General features: G+C 42.4%; 1 protein-coding gene across 3 annotated transcripts in view; it reads right to left on the bottom strand.

Annotated features, from left to right (window-relative positions):
• The window catches only part of C8H10orf71 (chromosome 8 C10orf71 homolog), a 99930-nt gene that overhangs the window by 81832 nt on the left and 412 nt on the right, over positions 1-17686 (bottom strand). The window contains exon 2 of one of the 3 annotated variants that reach the window (XM_072869984.1): positions 15149-15431. The exons of 1 other annotated variant lie outside the window; for it this stretch is intronic. The gene's annotated coding sequence lies outside the window, so the exon portion shown is untranslated. Of the gene's footprint in view, positions 1-15089; positions 15432-17686 lie in introns of those variants that run through there. One more of the 3 variants, XM_072869986.1, reaches the window with a different exon arrangement.

Below are 17686 nucleotides of genomic sequence, written 5' to 3'. Positions count from 1 at the left end.
ATTGCACTCATTACACACAGGGAATATTAGAATAGCCAGCCTAGGTCTGACTGAAGTCCATCTTCTCCCATAGCCTCTTTGCCACAGGGGCTAACAGCAAACATCTAGATGAAGTCTAAGAGCATTGCAAACATGCGCCAGTGTTTTCCTAGAAGACCCCACCACCCCACAGCAAACTTCTGCTTAGCGTCACTAAGCCAAAAGTGGTCCTGTTGAATTTAATATCTTCTGTTGTACTTTCCTTCCATATTCAGAAGTGTTTGATTCCATAGATACTACGTATTTATACATTAAAAAATCACAAAGGCCTTTGCCCTGCTTGTCACTACATCAGTGAATTTGCATGGTCACTACTAACACAGCATGAAAGCAATTCACGTAATTCTAAGAAGGCACATCCACTCTTTACGGAGAGGGGAAATGAGACATAGAGCAGTCCAAGTGCTCTGCCGAAGGTCAATGCAGGATCAGCAGAGCAGAGAATACAGACAATGCTTTCCAAGTTCAATGTGGGTGACCTAATTATTAGACCATCGTTCTTCTTTACTGCTGCCTCCAACAAAAATGCTGGTTTTGGAATGGTTAGGTGTTAAGTATTTCACCTTATTGAATATATATGGTCTCTATTCTCATATTTCAGGCTTTAAGCCCCAGAAAGACCCTGTGCTTTCACTCACAACTGCATCAAGTAGGAGCCTCAGTAAAGTCAGGGGCATTACACTGGGGCTGAACGACATGTGGACTAATAACAAGCCCAAATGCTTCACAGGCAAACTGGCACAGTGCACACATTCTGTCTTCTGCATTCAGTTAAAAAATGTGTTCCTACCCCCATAATCTATGCAGTGTTTGCAGGAGGAGGCTACTGATGTTTCATTTGCATCCCTCACACCACTGCTGATGGCAGTCTGTCCTGATGCAGACAATCCACAAGGCCTTTCCTTTACAGATCAGATTCTACTCAGCGCTATCAGAAATCTTTCTGAGTCAATGGGCAATTAAAATAATTACCTTTAATCATATTCTTCAATTACCCCACAGTACTGAGGGAGGGCTCACAGGGCTGGGACCAGATGCAAACACACTCTGTTGTGATTAAAACTGGCTGAAATGCTCCAATGAATATAAAACACCAACTCTTCATCCCTTTTGGGAACAAGCCCTGTATGTTTTAAGCTGCTTGATATTTAAACTCATTAGAGTGACACCAGGGAAGCAACAGAAACCTGTGGTGAGTCCACAAGGGCTCCTGCAGGGACCCCTTCAAAGGAGTTGCCACCTTGAAATGCATACAAAACACAGAACAGCTACTTAGAAGAAAAGGCTGCTGCGTATTCACAGCATGAGCAGTTCTAACAGCAACTGGCAAAGCAACCGTGAAGGCTGGGCAGGCTGGTTGGTGAATCTGCCCCTCACACACAGGCTATCTCCAACAGCTCTGGGACCTTGCTATTCCAACCCAGGTCCCTCTTTGGAAGGCTAATGGCATCTTTTTGTCCTGAGGCAGGGCCCCTGACCTCAGGTCTCAAAGGCTACAGGTACCCAGCTGTTTCCTTTGGGCCTGTCCCTGCTGGAGGCTTCTGCTCCTTCCTGCCAAAGGGATGCAGTGCCCAAAGCAGAGCTGGAGAGGCTCTGAGGTGCCTCAGGGGGTCCTGGTGTGAGGAGCTGACTGGATGCGTTTGGTATGGGACTGGGGTCAGTGGCAGGTTCGCAGGGACTTGGCTGGGGATGCCTGGGAAATTGCTTTTTCAGATAAGCAAACTGATGATATAAAGGAGAACTAAATATAAGAGAGAACTAACTGATGTTGGGAAGGGGGAAAAAGTGATTGCACAGGAAAAGGCAGCATACGTGAACTTACAATCGTCTCAAATCACTGCTTTAGCAGAGTCAGGAACAACAGAAAAAGCAGAGTGCTGCCAACACTCATTATTTAACTTGAAGTTTTGCACTATCTGATACTCTACTTGAGACACTACGTCTTCAAATCATGTGGCTGTGGTAACTCCCACTTTAATTTAAAATACACCTTGCTCTTGAGGCTGTACAGAACAGTTAGAAGCTCTGATCTCTGCTACTTCATAAAGGCTCAGAAACCAGGAGATCAGTAGTACTAAAAACCCAAACTTTAAAAAACCAAAAACCTGTAAGAGTTAGGATTATTTTGAATGTGCTTATGGACTTTTGAATTCTCAGGGTTATGAACACAAGCTCAGTAAACAACAGGCCCATGCCTGCTTGCTACTGGAGAGGCAGTTCCTTCCCTGTGGCACACACCAACTCCAAGAAGTTCCTGGCTTACAAAGGGCAAAAGCCTAGACCTGCATGTCCTCTCAAAATTACTCCAAGATGTCGTGCAGGAAAAGCCCACTGCATATTGCTGGGAACTCAAGTGCAAAGGATTTCCACTAGACACTGGCAGAGGTGAGTTAGAGGTGTAGAGTAATGAAAAGTATGCACTGGCATTTAAATGTAAGTATCATGTATATCACCTACTAGTCAGTGCCAACAGTAATGAATTTGCCCATCTCTGTTCGCTTTCTCCCCGCTATATTGAGACCTCTCTTAAACTCACTCAACAAGATCACTGCCTTAGTCCCACGTCCCCTGCATGGAAATGATTCCTACAATTGGATTCCCTGAGTACTATCATCCAGATACCAATGCAGCACATTAATAAATAATTTAGATCTAATTCATAACATTTTCCAAGTAATGTTAATGAGACAATAACTCAAATCTAGTTCCTGTTAAATAGCGTGATCTACACATACAAGAGGGTGCAAATGGAATATTATTCTCCAGCCCACATGATATAACATTGACAAAACCAATGAACTTTACCACCTGCCAGGCTTTTCAAACATGATGATGAAAGCAGGCAAAGATGATGAAAGCAGGCAACATTGTACACAGAGTTCAAATATTAAGATCAAATTTTGACACCCTTGCCCTGTGCTTTTCATGAATTAGGCTGAAAGACACTCAGATCAGGTACTCATGAGAGGAAGAGCAAAAGACCTTATTTGGCACCTCAGCACCAGCCTCATCCCCGGTCTGTGCCCAGGTGGAGCAGCCTGCAGCTTGGTGCACCCGCACACGTCCCACCCTTGGCTCTTCTCTGCTCATTGTTGGAGCTTGGAGCTTGAGCCACAACAGCACTATGGCCCGGCAACACGCACTAAGATTGAGCAGTCTCAGTGCATATGATGAAGCCTTCTCCTAAAGGAGCGCAGACTTGCGCAGTGTAGTCCCTTAGGTACACCACATTGAAGGGCTTAGACACAGTTTGCATTCAGAGTCGAGCACAGCTACAACTGATTTTAATTTCTCCATTGAGTTTAAAGGGAACAAGATGAAGCTGTGACTGGACCTTCTGTGTGAGCCATAAATGCCTTTCCACCATGACTAAGGCAAAATAAAAAATTCATCTCATGTCCTTGATTATTCAGTAAGTTGAAACCAGTCATTGGCCTAGAAGCATGTGGTTTTTCAGGCATCCTTCTTGGGGAGGTGATACTATTCATCTGAATTGGGCTGAGGCTTAGAGCACGTGGGGGAAAGCAGCAAAGGGTGGCTGTGACTGCTGAATGGCTTGTCTGCAGCAGGAGCAAGGAAACCACGCAAGGGTCAGGGTGAATCCAGAAGTCGTACCAAGCCTCAAACCAAATAACAGCTGCTAGTTCTCTGCTCCCAAGCCTTCCTACTGACTTATTTATTATCTCCTCCTGCGTAATTTGTCATAATCTCTGACTCGTCAGGCCAATTAATCATGCTTCAGAAAAAATGAGATTTCTCACAAGGAGATTATCTGTCTCTGACAAACAAGGGATAATTCAATTAGCTTCCTTTTCTAAACATTTATTAACTGGTTTTGGTAAATTAGTCCTTTTTGTAATTTAGCTATAATTTAGGAAGATTTAATATGTCATTAGGCACACCGAATTCTGTGTTAATATAACACTATAGCTGAGATTTTAATTGTCCCAGAGTCAGGAACTGTATACATAAATGGCTTGATTCCCACATGGAAGCGGCTGATAGGAAGTACACAGGGCTCTACAGAAATTCTCCTTAAAAATCCCTTCTTCTGTGAGTTAAGTACACGCTTAAGGACTCTGGAGAATAGGATGCTTTCTCTGACTTGGGTAAGAACTCTAAGAATTCATTGAGAAAGAGAGATATTTACATATTTATTTGCAGAATTTCTACATACTACAGAAATTTATAGTATACATGGATTTAACTCTCCTCACAGTTCCTAAAGTTCCTATTTTTCATACTGCAGTTTCCTGGGAAAATCCTAGTATCTAACAGTAGTACCTGATTGTGGCCTGTTAGCTGGGAATTTCTTCTCTGTTTCATTCTGGAGGAAAACCTAAAAAGGGATTATGCCTTTTAGTCCTTCTGGACACTGCCAATTGATGCTAATGCAATGGCATTAAAGAAGTCAATGCAACTTCATGGTGAGGGTGAAAATCAGCCTCTTTCATGTTGGGGGAAATCAAGAGAAAATCAAAGCAATTGAGTTGTGTGGATGTTAAAAGGCATAAGCGGAGAGATCCAGTGTTAAAGCAATGTTAATTACTTTACCATGACAGGGTCATATAGACTTTGCCTAAATTGAAAGTGAAGAATCAGCTTAAGTAGACTAATCCCTACACACTGCTGGCTGCAGCCCGACTGCAGCGTGGATTCAGAGCATCATAACAGGTCACTGGAACAACTGAACTCAGGGTATTTCCTGGTACACCTGGTAGTAATCTGCCTATGGCAGATCCTTTCAGAGTTCATGTTTGACAGCATGGATCCACCATAAAGTGCTAGGATTTGGGGAATCTTTTCTTTCAGATAATTTTGGAGCTCAGGCCAAGGCAGCCTCCTCCCACCAACCTTTGAACAGATTGGCCAGTTTCTATCAGAACTTGACATAAGGGCAGAAGCCTCCAAGGCAGTTCCATTCCTGTCCATTTCATGAAGACAAGCAGTTAGAAAAAGACCTTATTAGTCCTCTCTACAGTGTGGATCCTAGTGCCTAAGAAGACACAAAGCCCCATTTGAAGCTTTTCCCAACGCTGGGGCATTCTCTAGATCACTCTATAGATTACCTGACACCAATAATAACCATAGCTTTATTTAGCTAGTAAGTCAACCAAGCGCATAACACAAATCTGTTGGGAAGCAGACTTCATTAGTTCTGCTGCTCACAAGACATATCTTTTACACTTGAAATACACATCTCCCAGCAGAAATAGTAGGAAAATGGCCACAATTTAAGACAAGCCAGTTCAGGCCATCAGACTGGCACAGCCAATACATGCCAACTCTATGGGAAACCACATTTAAGAGAACAGAAAGGCTTTTATCACAGGCAGCTGCCTTTCTGACTCCCCAGCTGGAGTGACTGGTACCCATTTACAGCTCAGCTGACCAAGAAAAACCTTAAAGCAGCAATATCTGGTTCTCTACCTGTCTTGAAAACACTCATCGCTAGCACAACAAGGGAACTTAGACCTCGGGCAAAAAGCCAGATGTTGTAACCACTCTGCCATCACACCCTCATTTAGGGAACACAAGAACTTTCCTTAATTTTATTTTAATGTCTTTTATTTAAAGATACTCCAGGACTCATTAGATGCCATGCTGCTCACTAGTTTAAAGCCATAAATTCATATTTGAAATAAACTGTATAAAACCGAGGCTTTTTCATGAGTTATTTCAAGTGGTAATAGGATGCATGATTCTGCATGCAGCTATATAGCAATAAAGACTGGGAGTAACTTGATGGAATTACTGCAGGAAAGAACAGCACAGACAGGAGGAGAGCACAGCCCATGTATTTTTTATTTTAAAATATTCCTATATTTAACTACAACCCCAAACTCAATAATTATTACCACTAAGGGATTTATTAGGCAAGGATTGCTCTGGAGAAAGCCCAGCTGACCTCAGTGGGAATTTTGCCCAAGTAAACTTCCCATTGGAGTATGCAATACTACTCGTATGCTCCCACTCATGAGCATTAGCAGAGGCCAGACCCATATCTGAAAACTATTTCATTAGCTCTCAAAGGTGTCATTAGCAACAGAGGTGAAGCTTTAAAAACTATTGGGACAGATTCCCTCTGTCCCCTTTTGGTCTGTACAGTGTCCATTAACACTCTGCAAGCAGCTCGGAGGAATTCACAGCCCTGGGCTGCAGGGTGCATTAAGCTCTTTTAATTTTCCTCCTCCTCAATGCCATTGTGGGGCATAGAAAAGAGGGGTGGAAAGGTAAATGTCCTGCGGAAAAAGGAGTGTTCACAGCATGTGTGGAGCTGTGCCTTTAAAAAGTGCTGGTATGAGATGCGTAGAAGGAAACGTTCAGTTGATGGAGGTTCATGCAGAGCAATGCTGACACATTCAGATATCACATTTACAGTCTGTCAGGCTCCCGGACTTGGCGTTATCTCAAGACAAAGTACGGTATTGGGGGAGAATCAAACTATTCTGCAGGAATGAATAATGGAGTGGGTAAACACCCTTCTAGTGAAAAAACCCTTAGAGAAGACCTGCACAGTTTCCACAGCTACAAACAATGAATGCTATCAGAAGGATACTGGGCAGAAAGTCAATTTATTTCTGATAAAAGTTGGATTTCAATCACTTGAGGTTTTTAATAGTTTTCAATTAAGACAGCCAAGAGGCTCACAATGAAAATGGATTGCAGAAACTTAAGGCGGACTGCATTCCATGCAAAAATGGAACAAGTTTTGTTAATGCAGGGGGAATGGAATGTATAAAATCCAAAAGAGTTTGTAACAGATCTAAGACTTGAAAGATGAACATTTTTTTCTGGTGGGGGGAGAAAGGCAGTTGGGGAGGATGGGAGTTGACTAACCAGGTCCCTGATAAGAGAATAGTTTTTCACTGGTGTTAAGACACACACGCACATGGAAGTCAGAGATGGGCTCATGAAAGACCCAGAAATAAACTCTGGCAAAACATCTGGAATCTGCCAAGCAAAGGAAGTCACCCAGACTCGACTGAAGCTTACAGAGTGCAGGCTGCTCTGATACTGTGGCCATGATAGTATATAAAAAACACTGTAAGTAAAGAAATCAAGACAGGGCTTGCCTGTGGAGCTCAGAGTCCAAAACATCAGTACGTGACTCGGCACACAAGCCAAAACCATGCCCAGAGTTTAAAACAATGCAAGAGTCACAATTCTTGAGGAGATAGCAAGCAAGGTCTGGCAAGATCAATGATGGTAACACCAACACTGCTGCTTCTGGGGAAGTCTGGACAGCATGGCTACAAAACATGATTTGGCTGCCAGCTGTGGGATGCTTACTAATTTTGTCTCTGATGCGCAAGTCAGTGTAATGACAGGAACAGTATTAGCACTACACTGAGGATAAAACAGGTCAAAGGCAAAGCCCATTAAAGAACTACAAGAATTAGATGTACAGACAGTTAACAAACTGGAAACAAGACAAGTTTCTAAGACTCGGTGAAGAAGAAAAATCTTACTGCTGATTTTAACATGATAAGTCCGATCAAGACAGAGCACCCATCAGAGAAGGAGTGACCAAAACAACTAAAGAAAGCTTTAGGGACACCTTTCAGGAAGTAAGGAAGCTCTTAAAAAGCTCTGAACAGAGCTGAAAGGACACAATTACTCCAAGACACAGGCCCCCAGGAAAGCTACCCTTGCCCTAAAGAGGAGGCAAGCTTAGGCCCATTTCTCTGGGAACACAGGGAGGAAGTACCAGTCCAGTTGTTGAACATCTGTTCTGGTTGCTGTAGGGGGCAAAACACGACAACTCATGGAAAGCCAGGAAGTCCCTGACAACACGTGCTGATATAGGCAAAATCAAAGTATGGCTCAGGGTATTACCGCTTTTAAATTTAAAGTGTGCTTTTGCACATTTTATTAATCCACAGAATATGCAGCATTTAAAAATTGAAATATCGTAGCTAGAAAGAACTACAGATGTTAGTAGTTAGTGGCACATTACTCAAATTTCATCATAAAACAGATGTGTGTATTATTTTAATTATAATGACTAATATAACATATGCCTCAGACATATATATAAGCATAATGTTTTCTGTGAGTCAGTGCTTTAAGTATGGTTTTGATTTTATTTACTTTCCTAAGTTCAGTGTTGGAGAAGGAAAGTATATTTGTTACATGCTAACAGATCAAAAGAAGCAGAGAAAGTCTCTGTGTATTATCGGAAACTGGTGTTTTGATGGTATGCATTTGCAACTGGTAAGTGGAATGTTATGATCTCCAGCTTCACTCAAATTACTTCTTTTTAATGATAATATTTCCCTACCCTGAGGCTATACCACAAACAATTATGGAACATTTTGGAGCCTGCATTGTGTGTTATTACTTTTAAAAGATAGTATCCTGCTTCCCTGTTTTCCCTACCATCTTTTTTCTTTAGAGCAATGTCCAAATACACTCCTTTTTGAAAATTACTTGCATATGCCATGGCTCGTATTATGGTCATTTAGCACTGTGGTCATTTACTGCATGGCTAGCTTTTCTTTTCAGTCAAATTGTTGACTGCTTTTGCACTGACAGTCAGAGAGGAGTCTGTATAAAAAAAATAATAAATCAGACTTCAAGAGCAGAATCACCAGCAGACATTCAACAAGGTACTAATATACCTCATGTGCCATTCAGGCACAATTTAGATGCTTTCACCCAGCTATCCTATTTAATGTTAGAGTTTACCTAGGTTCAGATACAGACTTCCCTAAAAGATCAGCATGATGTCTGTTGTGAGTCCCAGAGAAGGAGGTGAGTCCTCCCATTTTCTATTTGTGTCTCTGCATAGCCACTCAGGCACACACAAACCTTTGAGGTCCTCCATCAGCCTGGTGAAGTCAACCCCAAGTGTGGGACAATCCAGTTTACACCCTTCAGCAATAACGCTCCCAACTGGAAGGCCTTTCCTCAACATCTGCTGTGGACAACATACATTTTGATAAAATTGCTGCTCCAGGTAACAGCATTGCTTTTCTAAATACAATCCCACAGATCCATAAAATGCAACAGAGAGGTATTGACTATGCCTATGGAGTGATCTTTCCCCTGACCACGGAATGATTATTTTGGAGAGCCTGAATGCTTCACCTAAAAGTGATGCACTGATCTCGGTATTACAAATTTCACCCTCTGACACCCCAACTTCCATTTTCTCCTTCCAGATCCCCCCCAAAAAAGTGGATGAAGCATTGTCATGGACCTTCTTCTCAAGGATATAGTAAATGACCATGGTGGCAAATCAGTAAATGACACCCTTCTTTCCTAACTGCTGTCCAACAAATCCCAAAGTGGCAGGAAAAGCCCCCATCCTGCTGCAACTACTGAGATTCAGCAGAGACACGAAGCCGTGGATAATTGGCCTGTACATATAAATTGACTTGTGTCAACTCTGCTGCTGCTCTCAGCATTGCTGTTGTAACCTTTGCTGGCAATTTTCCCAAAGTTTTTCATATCTGACCTTTTTAAAATTTCACATTTTAAAGTTCACATTGCCATACCGCCTCTGCCATTGCACTCAGCCACTGCTTATTGGCACTCTCCATCACCACTCCCCATCATAACCCTCCACTCCTACTATTAATAACTTTTGTCAGACTTTAACTTTCAGAGTAGAAATGTTCTATGCATAGGCTCTCCACCAGTTTTTTTTTTTTTTTCAAACTGAGCAAATATTAGTCATCCATTTGAAAAAAAAACAAGGAGCTTTGCCAACAACTGACTTAAAATCAACACAATAAACTTTTAATACCTTCATAAGTGGGAAAAATCATTTGTCATGTTTCCAGGGGACAATCCTGAGTTCAAAGCTGTCTTGCCCGAGTCACAGACAATCATTCATACAGGTTTTCTGTCATTTAGAAAGTGCAGAGGAAAAACCCTTTTTGTACTTGCACAGAGGAATTTCACAGATGCTCACTTGTAATTCTGCCCACGTCCCTGCTGCCCTGCACAGACTATTGTTCCACATAGCCATGGAGCCAGCAAATCAGACGGGACACAGCCAAAAGGGATCTGGCTGCTACTTCGCCACATTAAAATCACTAATTTTTATGGGTCAGGACCTTCCTTCTTCCATCAAACAGTGCAAATAATTTGGTGCCTTTCTAAGGTCTGCTGTTGACGCAGTGATCTTCTTCCTGCTTTAGGAGACACACGAGGAACTTTGTCTATTGCCTTCTCATGTAAGGAGAGGAATGCAGGAAAAAAAGATCTGATTTTTTTTTTTAAATAAGTAGTGCAAATTTGAGAGTTTATACAAGGTTTCTTTTCAGAGAGAAGAAATACAAGCTAGTTTCGTGATATGACAACCCTAAATCTTATCCATGTGGCCACAACACTGCTAAGAAAAATGTCTATGTTTGGTTAAAGGATGCATCCAAGCATACGGTATGTACAGTATGCAAGATGTGGCTTCTCTCATATTCTCTGCAAAGACTCATTTAACAAATGGCACCTGAACTTCTGTACTTTAAAAAAGAACAGATAAAGCATGCCTTTTGCTCCTTATTTTTACCTTTAAAGGAAAGAAGATGAAGAACACACAATATTCGGCATCTGACAGCTATGCAAAGGATATGCCTTTAACTTGCTACAGTATTAGCCTATTTTTCATTTAAAGGCAGATACCACACATCCTCATTTACAACATGAAAGAGAATATATCCTAAAATATTCAATATTTGAAGGACATGAAAGTAAAATATTTTGTTTATTCAAAGCTGTGCCAAAAATTCTTCAGAGACATCATCTTAGAAACACAAGTGAGGTAACTTTTTAAGCAGTTCATAGACCTGCTGGATATTTGGATGGATATTTGTTCATTATTTCACTGCTCAGCAGGAAATGTAACCACTTGTCTCATCCATAACTCCTCCTGAAGCTCAGAGGTCCAAGTTCAACCACTACTCAACCCTATATAACATACAAAATTTGACTGGAGCTTACTACTAAACTGTCTCTGGTAAAGACCTTTACTGAGAGAATTCCTTAAGAAACAGTAGGTTTTTACTTCTGTTTTTAAGTTTAAAGAATCTGTTTTAAAGTTAGCGGCTGCCAAAGTGTGGCAACATCATTCCTGACAACAGAGAAAAAGGCAAGCACGTCTTCCAGGGACATTCCTGAGGTTAGGGAAGGATTCCCTGCTTTTCTGACAACAAACTCTGCGCTCTGGGTATGTGTGTGGGTACTTTGTTTCCAGCCTGGAATGTTTTTAAAACATGCAAGACACAGAGATGCAGGATTTGTTATCCAAACCTAAGAAAAACCGAAACAGAAGAAAGTCTTGGGGGACATGTCGGAAAATGGAGATAAGAGGGCAAGATGCTATCTATGTCCGAGTAGGACAAAGTCGGTCAGAGAAAAAATGTTGTTACTCCTTGGGATGTGAAAAGCTTAAATGTCCTTTCCGTGGTATGTTCAAGGATTTAGTATTTCTACTAAGGGAGACAACATACAGAGAGCATAAAAGAGTATTAAAGAAAACAAGGCTAGAAGAGCTGTTCAGACCTCATTTAGTCTAACATCCTGAAAAGCTGACCACGTATAGTTAGACTATTTTTGTCAAATATTTGTCTAATCTATATTTAAAAACCTCTCATAATGAGGGCCCCTCACCTCCCTATTCCAGCCCTTAACTAACCTCATGGTTAGAAAGCATTTTCTAATATCTAATCTCATTTCCTGCAATTTAGATCCGCAGTTTCCCATTCTACTGTCAGTGGACATGGATGGTTGTTTATTCCCTCTCTTTGCAAGAGCCTTATAATACCTGGAGACTTGTTATGCTTCCCAGGCCTCACTGAGCAATCCCAGCTTTTCAGTGTTTCCTCACAGGCCATGTTTTGTAGAGCTGTGATCTTCCTTGCTGGGCTCTCCTATAGGGTCTCTCCAGTTGATGCATATGTTCTTTAAAGTTTGTAGTTGCTTTCCAGCCATGAACTTCATCTCTTTCCAAAGGTGACTTAGCAATTTCTAAAGTGCACATAGTAATTTTGTTCCACTTGTTAGACAACAGAATTAGTATGAGCTTCACAGTCAATTTTCCAAACAGATTTCCTGGAAAAGGCAGGTTCTACATGTATCGTAGCTCTGCAGGTAGGAATTGGGAAAAAACCATGTAATATCAGTTAGGAGCAGTTTTGGTTCATATCTCATCTGCCTCTTCGCCTTAATCCACCTTCATCCAAAACCCTGCATTCCACAACCATTCATTTCTCTGCTTGGACGCTACCTCCATCTTTCTTCTCAATCCATGTGGCTGGGTAAGGGCAGATCAGAAATACCAGGTGCAGGCAAGGGGTGCATTTCTTGTGGTATTTCTGGCCTGAGCAGAAGCAGGTAGGCTTAAGGAATTTATGTGGAAGCCTTTATTCTTAAGATGCATCCAGGCTAAATTTGCTAATTTGGGAATTTGTTGAAGAAATGTTTGAAAGCTTAAGACAATAAATCCAAACTTAACCAGACAATTGCTAGACAAGTACCTTATACTTTCTGATATTAGTTCACTGCTTTTGACTTTTCATGAGCCATGTAGCTCCAGTTGACAGCAGTGACTGTTTGAGTGTCCCCATGCAGGTTCAGTGATTCTTTCATGATCTGCTTCACCTTAGAAAGTCTTCCCTCTGTAACCACCAGGCTTTATTCCTATCAGGGCCACATCCAGTACCGTGGCAGCCACGGAGCCACCCTGACCAGGGAGGAGGGATACGCTGGCAAAATTCTGTCTCTTCAGCCCAGAACAAAGTGACAAAGGAGCACACAGTGTTGTTGGGTCCGATCAGTGAGGGTCTGAGACACACTGTCTTGCTGAGACAGCGAGTGCTGCAAACCATATGAACCCGAAAAAGTCTCCTGGGAACACAGTATTGTGTGTGTGCCCTGCCCATACTACACTTCTTTAAGTATTTGGTATCAGCCACAGACAGAAAGAGGGCACTGAGCTAGATGGATCATTGCTCTTTCCTACTAGAGTCATTCTTATATATCCTGTTGACAAAGAGGCAGTGGGACGTCTCTTAGACTGAAGATCCAGAGACCAATTATGGACACAAAGTTTTAAATATGGTGCCAGCACAAGTTGTGTGGAAAGCACAGACCAAATTCCATGAGACAGGAGAGTTCACAGATAAACCATGCCCCCACAGTCTTCAGGAGAGGTGTGTGCTTCCGCAAACCTGGCCACAACACTTATTTGAGGAGGGGGGCAAGCCAAAACAGGGGATAGCACGGTGCATTGTCAGGGCAACTCTCATCGACCGTGCGGTCTGGAGTCGATGCCCTCTCTGAGCTGGGCAGAGGGGGATCAGCAGGCTCACAGCGGGCAGCTCAGAGCAAAGTACTGTCAGTAATGTTTTAACTGGGACAGGCGCCTAATGAGAATGCATAGCCAGAACATATTAATGCACTGAAAAGGCTTTGAAATCCATCTTAGCATGACATTTGCTCACCTACTGCCAGAAATAAGGACAGCTAAAAGCGACATTTTAATATCTTTGGAGAACAGAACTGGAACTGCAGTGGACTTTTTAATGGTCCTCAAATGATAGTGCTGTGTACCATTATATGAAGCTGAGACTATGTCTTTGTGCATGACGATACACAGTAAGACTTAATCAGGTTTCAACTCTTGCACACACCTAAGGATGCAGAAAGTACATATGACAGAGGCTCTAAACACTCTTGCAAAACATCCACAAATCTCATTTTTTCAGGATTAGCAGTGCCCTGCAAAATGGAATGATCAAACTTGAAGTAAGAGCTAAGAAAAACATAATAAATCCCCTGTGCTTTTATGCAGTCCCAAACATTATCATAAAAGTGGTAACAAAAGCAACTTTCCTGAACTAAAAAATGTGCTCTCATTTGAAGAAAAAGAAAATGGAAGAATACATGTGATAGCATCAATACGAAGGATTTAATGTATCCAGGAAAGCATGGTTGCACCACACAAAAGATTAGATCCTATCCAGATACATCAGTATCATTCATAACCCTGAAAGAAAAAGGAAAAAATAACAGAGGAAGGACACCTTACACCGGGGAAAGGAAAACTTCAGTAACATCACCCTATCTAGCAACTTGCCAATCAGTCAGAAATAAATGGCAAAAAGTAAACCAGCATCAAAGCTCCAAACACAGTGTAAGCATTGCTTAACATCCAGAGACCTAAAAAGCATGATGCTTACATCTTGGAAGTCTGTATGTAGTGTCTGTCCTGTTGACATGGAGCTGGATCCATAAAACAGTATTTCCCACACACCAGTCCACAAAATAGCCATGGAAAAATACCAAGGTAGAGTTTTTAATCCTAAACTGTGTTATTCAGAAGCTCTGGACTGTTACAGCTCAAAGTTAATTTGGCCCATTAAAGGGATGGGAAAGTTTGGATACAGATCCAAACTCCCTCCATGCTTGGCAACACTGAATCAGTTTGGATTTTATCCATCACTGAACATTCATTTGTAATTAGGATTCCTTGGGCCATGGGAGCTACCAGCTGCTGGATTCTGAAGAAGACCTGGCCATAACTCATGTCTCCATGACAAGGTTCAGGCAGGCAGGTAGCATCTTTGCACGCTGCCTGGATGAGGTGTGGGAGGACAATAAGCTGTAGCTGCCCTGATCAGTCCAGGTAAAGAAGACAAGTTCAGAGAGACAGTTTATTGCTGCAGGTGGGTAGCAAACTCACATACATCACTCAAAACAAGCATGACTCTCCTTAACGATGTATCAGGTAAGAAAGCAGGCAATCAGCCCAGCCCAGTCCATCTACACAGAGTGAGAGTTGCGGCCTCGCAGAGACATTTCTCCCAGTGCTAGAGCACAGCCAAAGCAACCCTGTGTGAGTTGCAGTGGATGCTACCGTATCCCTCTGCTGCGCTGCAATACTGCAAGGGCAAGCCACAATTCTGCTCACAGGAATCCTGCAGGAGTTTTCAGAGACAGATTTGGGGACGTTAGTAAGGCCCTTCAGTAGAAGAAAGCAGGTTAAGAATAGCAGCCAGGGAGGGAGGACAGGAGAGCAAAAGCAAAGAGGCTGTGATTACCTCTCCTGATAGATGTGACTTTGCAAGGAGGCAAAGGGGATTTACACAGCAGGTCTCACCCAGAGTGACTGAGGCTGATGATTTCAATAACACTGCCCCAGGGAGCGAGGGGCTCCAAGCTCTGTGCGAAAAGGCAGTCTGAGCTGTGTCAGCTGCACTGGAGTGCTGAGTAGGCACTTTCCGCGTCAGAGCAGACCCGTTCCAGCAGGAAATGAGGCCACGTCGGTGCTGCCAAAGCTGAGAAAGCCATATCCTGCGGGTCAGAGGCTCCGCTCACATGCATCAGCACACTTCCAGAGAAGCTAAGGGAGGTGCGCTGGTTTACAGAGCTGTGTGCCTGGCCTGTGGGTGAAAGAGAAAAAGGGAATTGTACTGCATGTTCATTTGGCCTCTGGGATTTCTGGTGCATGGGTAAACTGTGATGGTATCAGGTAAGAGGCACCAACAAGCTTGAAAAAACATTTTACAAAAGCAGAAGCATCTCAGCTGCTACAAATGGGTTGAAGGGATGAAATATTTTAACAGCGAAATAATGCAAACAACACAATTGCAACCTTTCATGCAGGTTGCCCCAATTCCATTAGCAAACCCTTCCAATCCAGGCACAAAGGAAGGTTACAGATCACCCAGCTGCAGCCCACAGGTTGGAACTGATTTGTGTAAAATCATCCAACAAGTCAGCAGCAAATCCAAGAAGATGGGAGTTCAGCAGCTTATGTTTCTCCACAGCTCACTAACCTGAGTAGTGCTGTCTGGACCATGAGTATATCCCAAGAGATTGGCAAAATGTAGATTTATTTAGGTATGTTAGGTGCTAGGTTGCCTAACGAATGCTGCTGGTGGTACATGTTAGTGGCAAGAGAGAGACCCGTGCATATAAGCTTATCGGTCCTGTTCCTAGCTGTGCAAAGAAAAGCTCTCCCTCGGTAAAAAACCTAAAAGGGCAGCATCACCTGAGCTTATTTACTTTCAGCCTAAACCACTTTTTAAAAGTACATTCTGAAATTTAAAAGAAATGTCCCTTTAAGAATAAGGAGCACTTTTCATGTTCTTAATGTTAATGAAGATCTTTCACTGGGGGAGAAATGAGCTAAATAATTGTACACAAAAGAGAGAACCCATAACACACATGGAACTGTCAAAGGTACAGAGATCACAAGCTTCAAAACAGAAAGAATATGTTTTCAGTAAACTGGCAGGCACATGAGACTGGAGAAGCCCAGATGGGCCTCTGACTCTTCTTCTTCTATCTTCTATCACAGACAAATACATCATATGAAGCCTTCTCACCAACTGATCGATCTAGCTCTGTCCCAAAGCTCATTAGGCTTCTTGATGCAATTAAAGGAACTGTTAGTGCCATTGGTAACTGGGATGGTTGACAAACAATGACAAACATTGATACTGATTCTCATAGTGCATCTTTAAGCTCTGTAGGGTCCAGGCACTCACATGAGAGCTTAGGCAGTCCTTATTTATATCTTTACATCAGTATTTTGTACACACCATTAAAAGATTAGTAGACTGAAGGAATTTATGAGAGACACAGTGTGAGACATGACTGAGCCTAGCAGAATTATATTAGAAGGTCTAAAATGTCCATCCAGCCTAATACTTTTTCTCCAACAATGGCAAGAAGCAAAGGCTTTGGAAAAGAGTATGTAAAATCAGTCATCCCTGATTTCCCTCTCAATCAGCAGTCCAAGAACTTTCTGAGCTGGAGCTTCCATCAGGACCATCAAATTAAATAATTGCTGGTACAGTTTTTTGTGAAATTGTCTGTTTCTTTTTGAATTAGTTTATCTCTTTCATGGGATTTCCCTTTGCTATGTAGAATCTACAAATCTTAATTAGCTCCTCAGGCAGTACAACTTTTAACAACTCCCTCTGTTTCCTCAGGTCTGCTGATTGTTCTGTGCATAATCCAGACCTGTCATTCTCTTGCAAGGAGTGTTTGCTGTATGGACACAAAAGTCTGTCCCTGAAGCAAATGAATTGCACGATATTAAAGGCAGTGTTCAGCCTCATAAGGATCAGACGAAGCACATGAATTTTCTGTGATGCTTAAAAGCAGACATGTATTATCCTGCCTAAGTGATTACTAGGAGAGGGGTGGAGCAGCTAAATCGGTACTAATTGCCCTATCCAGGGAAGCAGGAATGCCAAAGCGTTTGTATCATCCACACTTCATGCAACGTGAATACTAAGATCAGGCATAATCCATCATACCTGCTGGTAGAAGGATTAAGCCCATGTCTCTGGAGATTTGTGGGCTTTCAAATGATAAACACTTTCAAGAGGAGCAAAGGGGAAGTGCAGGAACTAGACTGCCGGGTGCCAACTTCCCTTGTCCTTTCTGGTCTAGAAGTATAGTACCATTTGGCAAAACAAGCACAGTAACCTTAGGGTGATGCACCTTAAGCTGCTATATCAATTAATTTAGGACTTTTTTAGAGAGAGGGTGAATGTCAGTGGTCAGTATTTGTGCTGCCACAGCAGAGGGCAAAATCCTCCCAACACCAGAGCACCGTGTGTGATGTCCTAGCACAGCTGTCCAAGCAGCCTACAGCACCCATCCCCATGCCTGCTGAAGGGCC

This window comes from Ciconia boyciana, chromosome 8 (assembly GCF_034638445.1).
Source record: "Ciconia boyciana chromosome 8, ASM3463844v1, whole genome shotgun sequence".
NCBI classification, from domain to species: domain Eukaryota; kingdom Metazoa; phylum Chordata; class Aves; order Ciconiiformes; family Ciconiidae; genus Ciconia; species Ciconia boyciana.
This window is presented reverse-complemented; position numbering and strand designations above follow the sequence as displayed.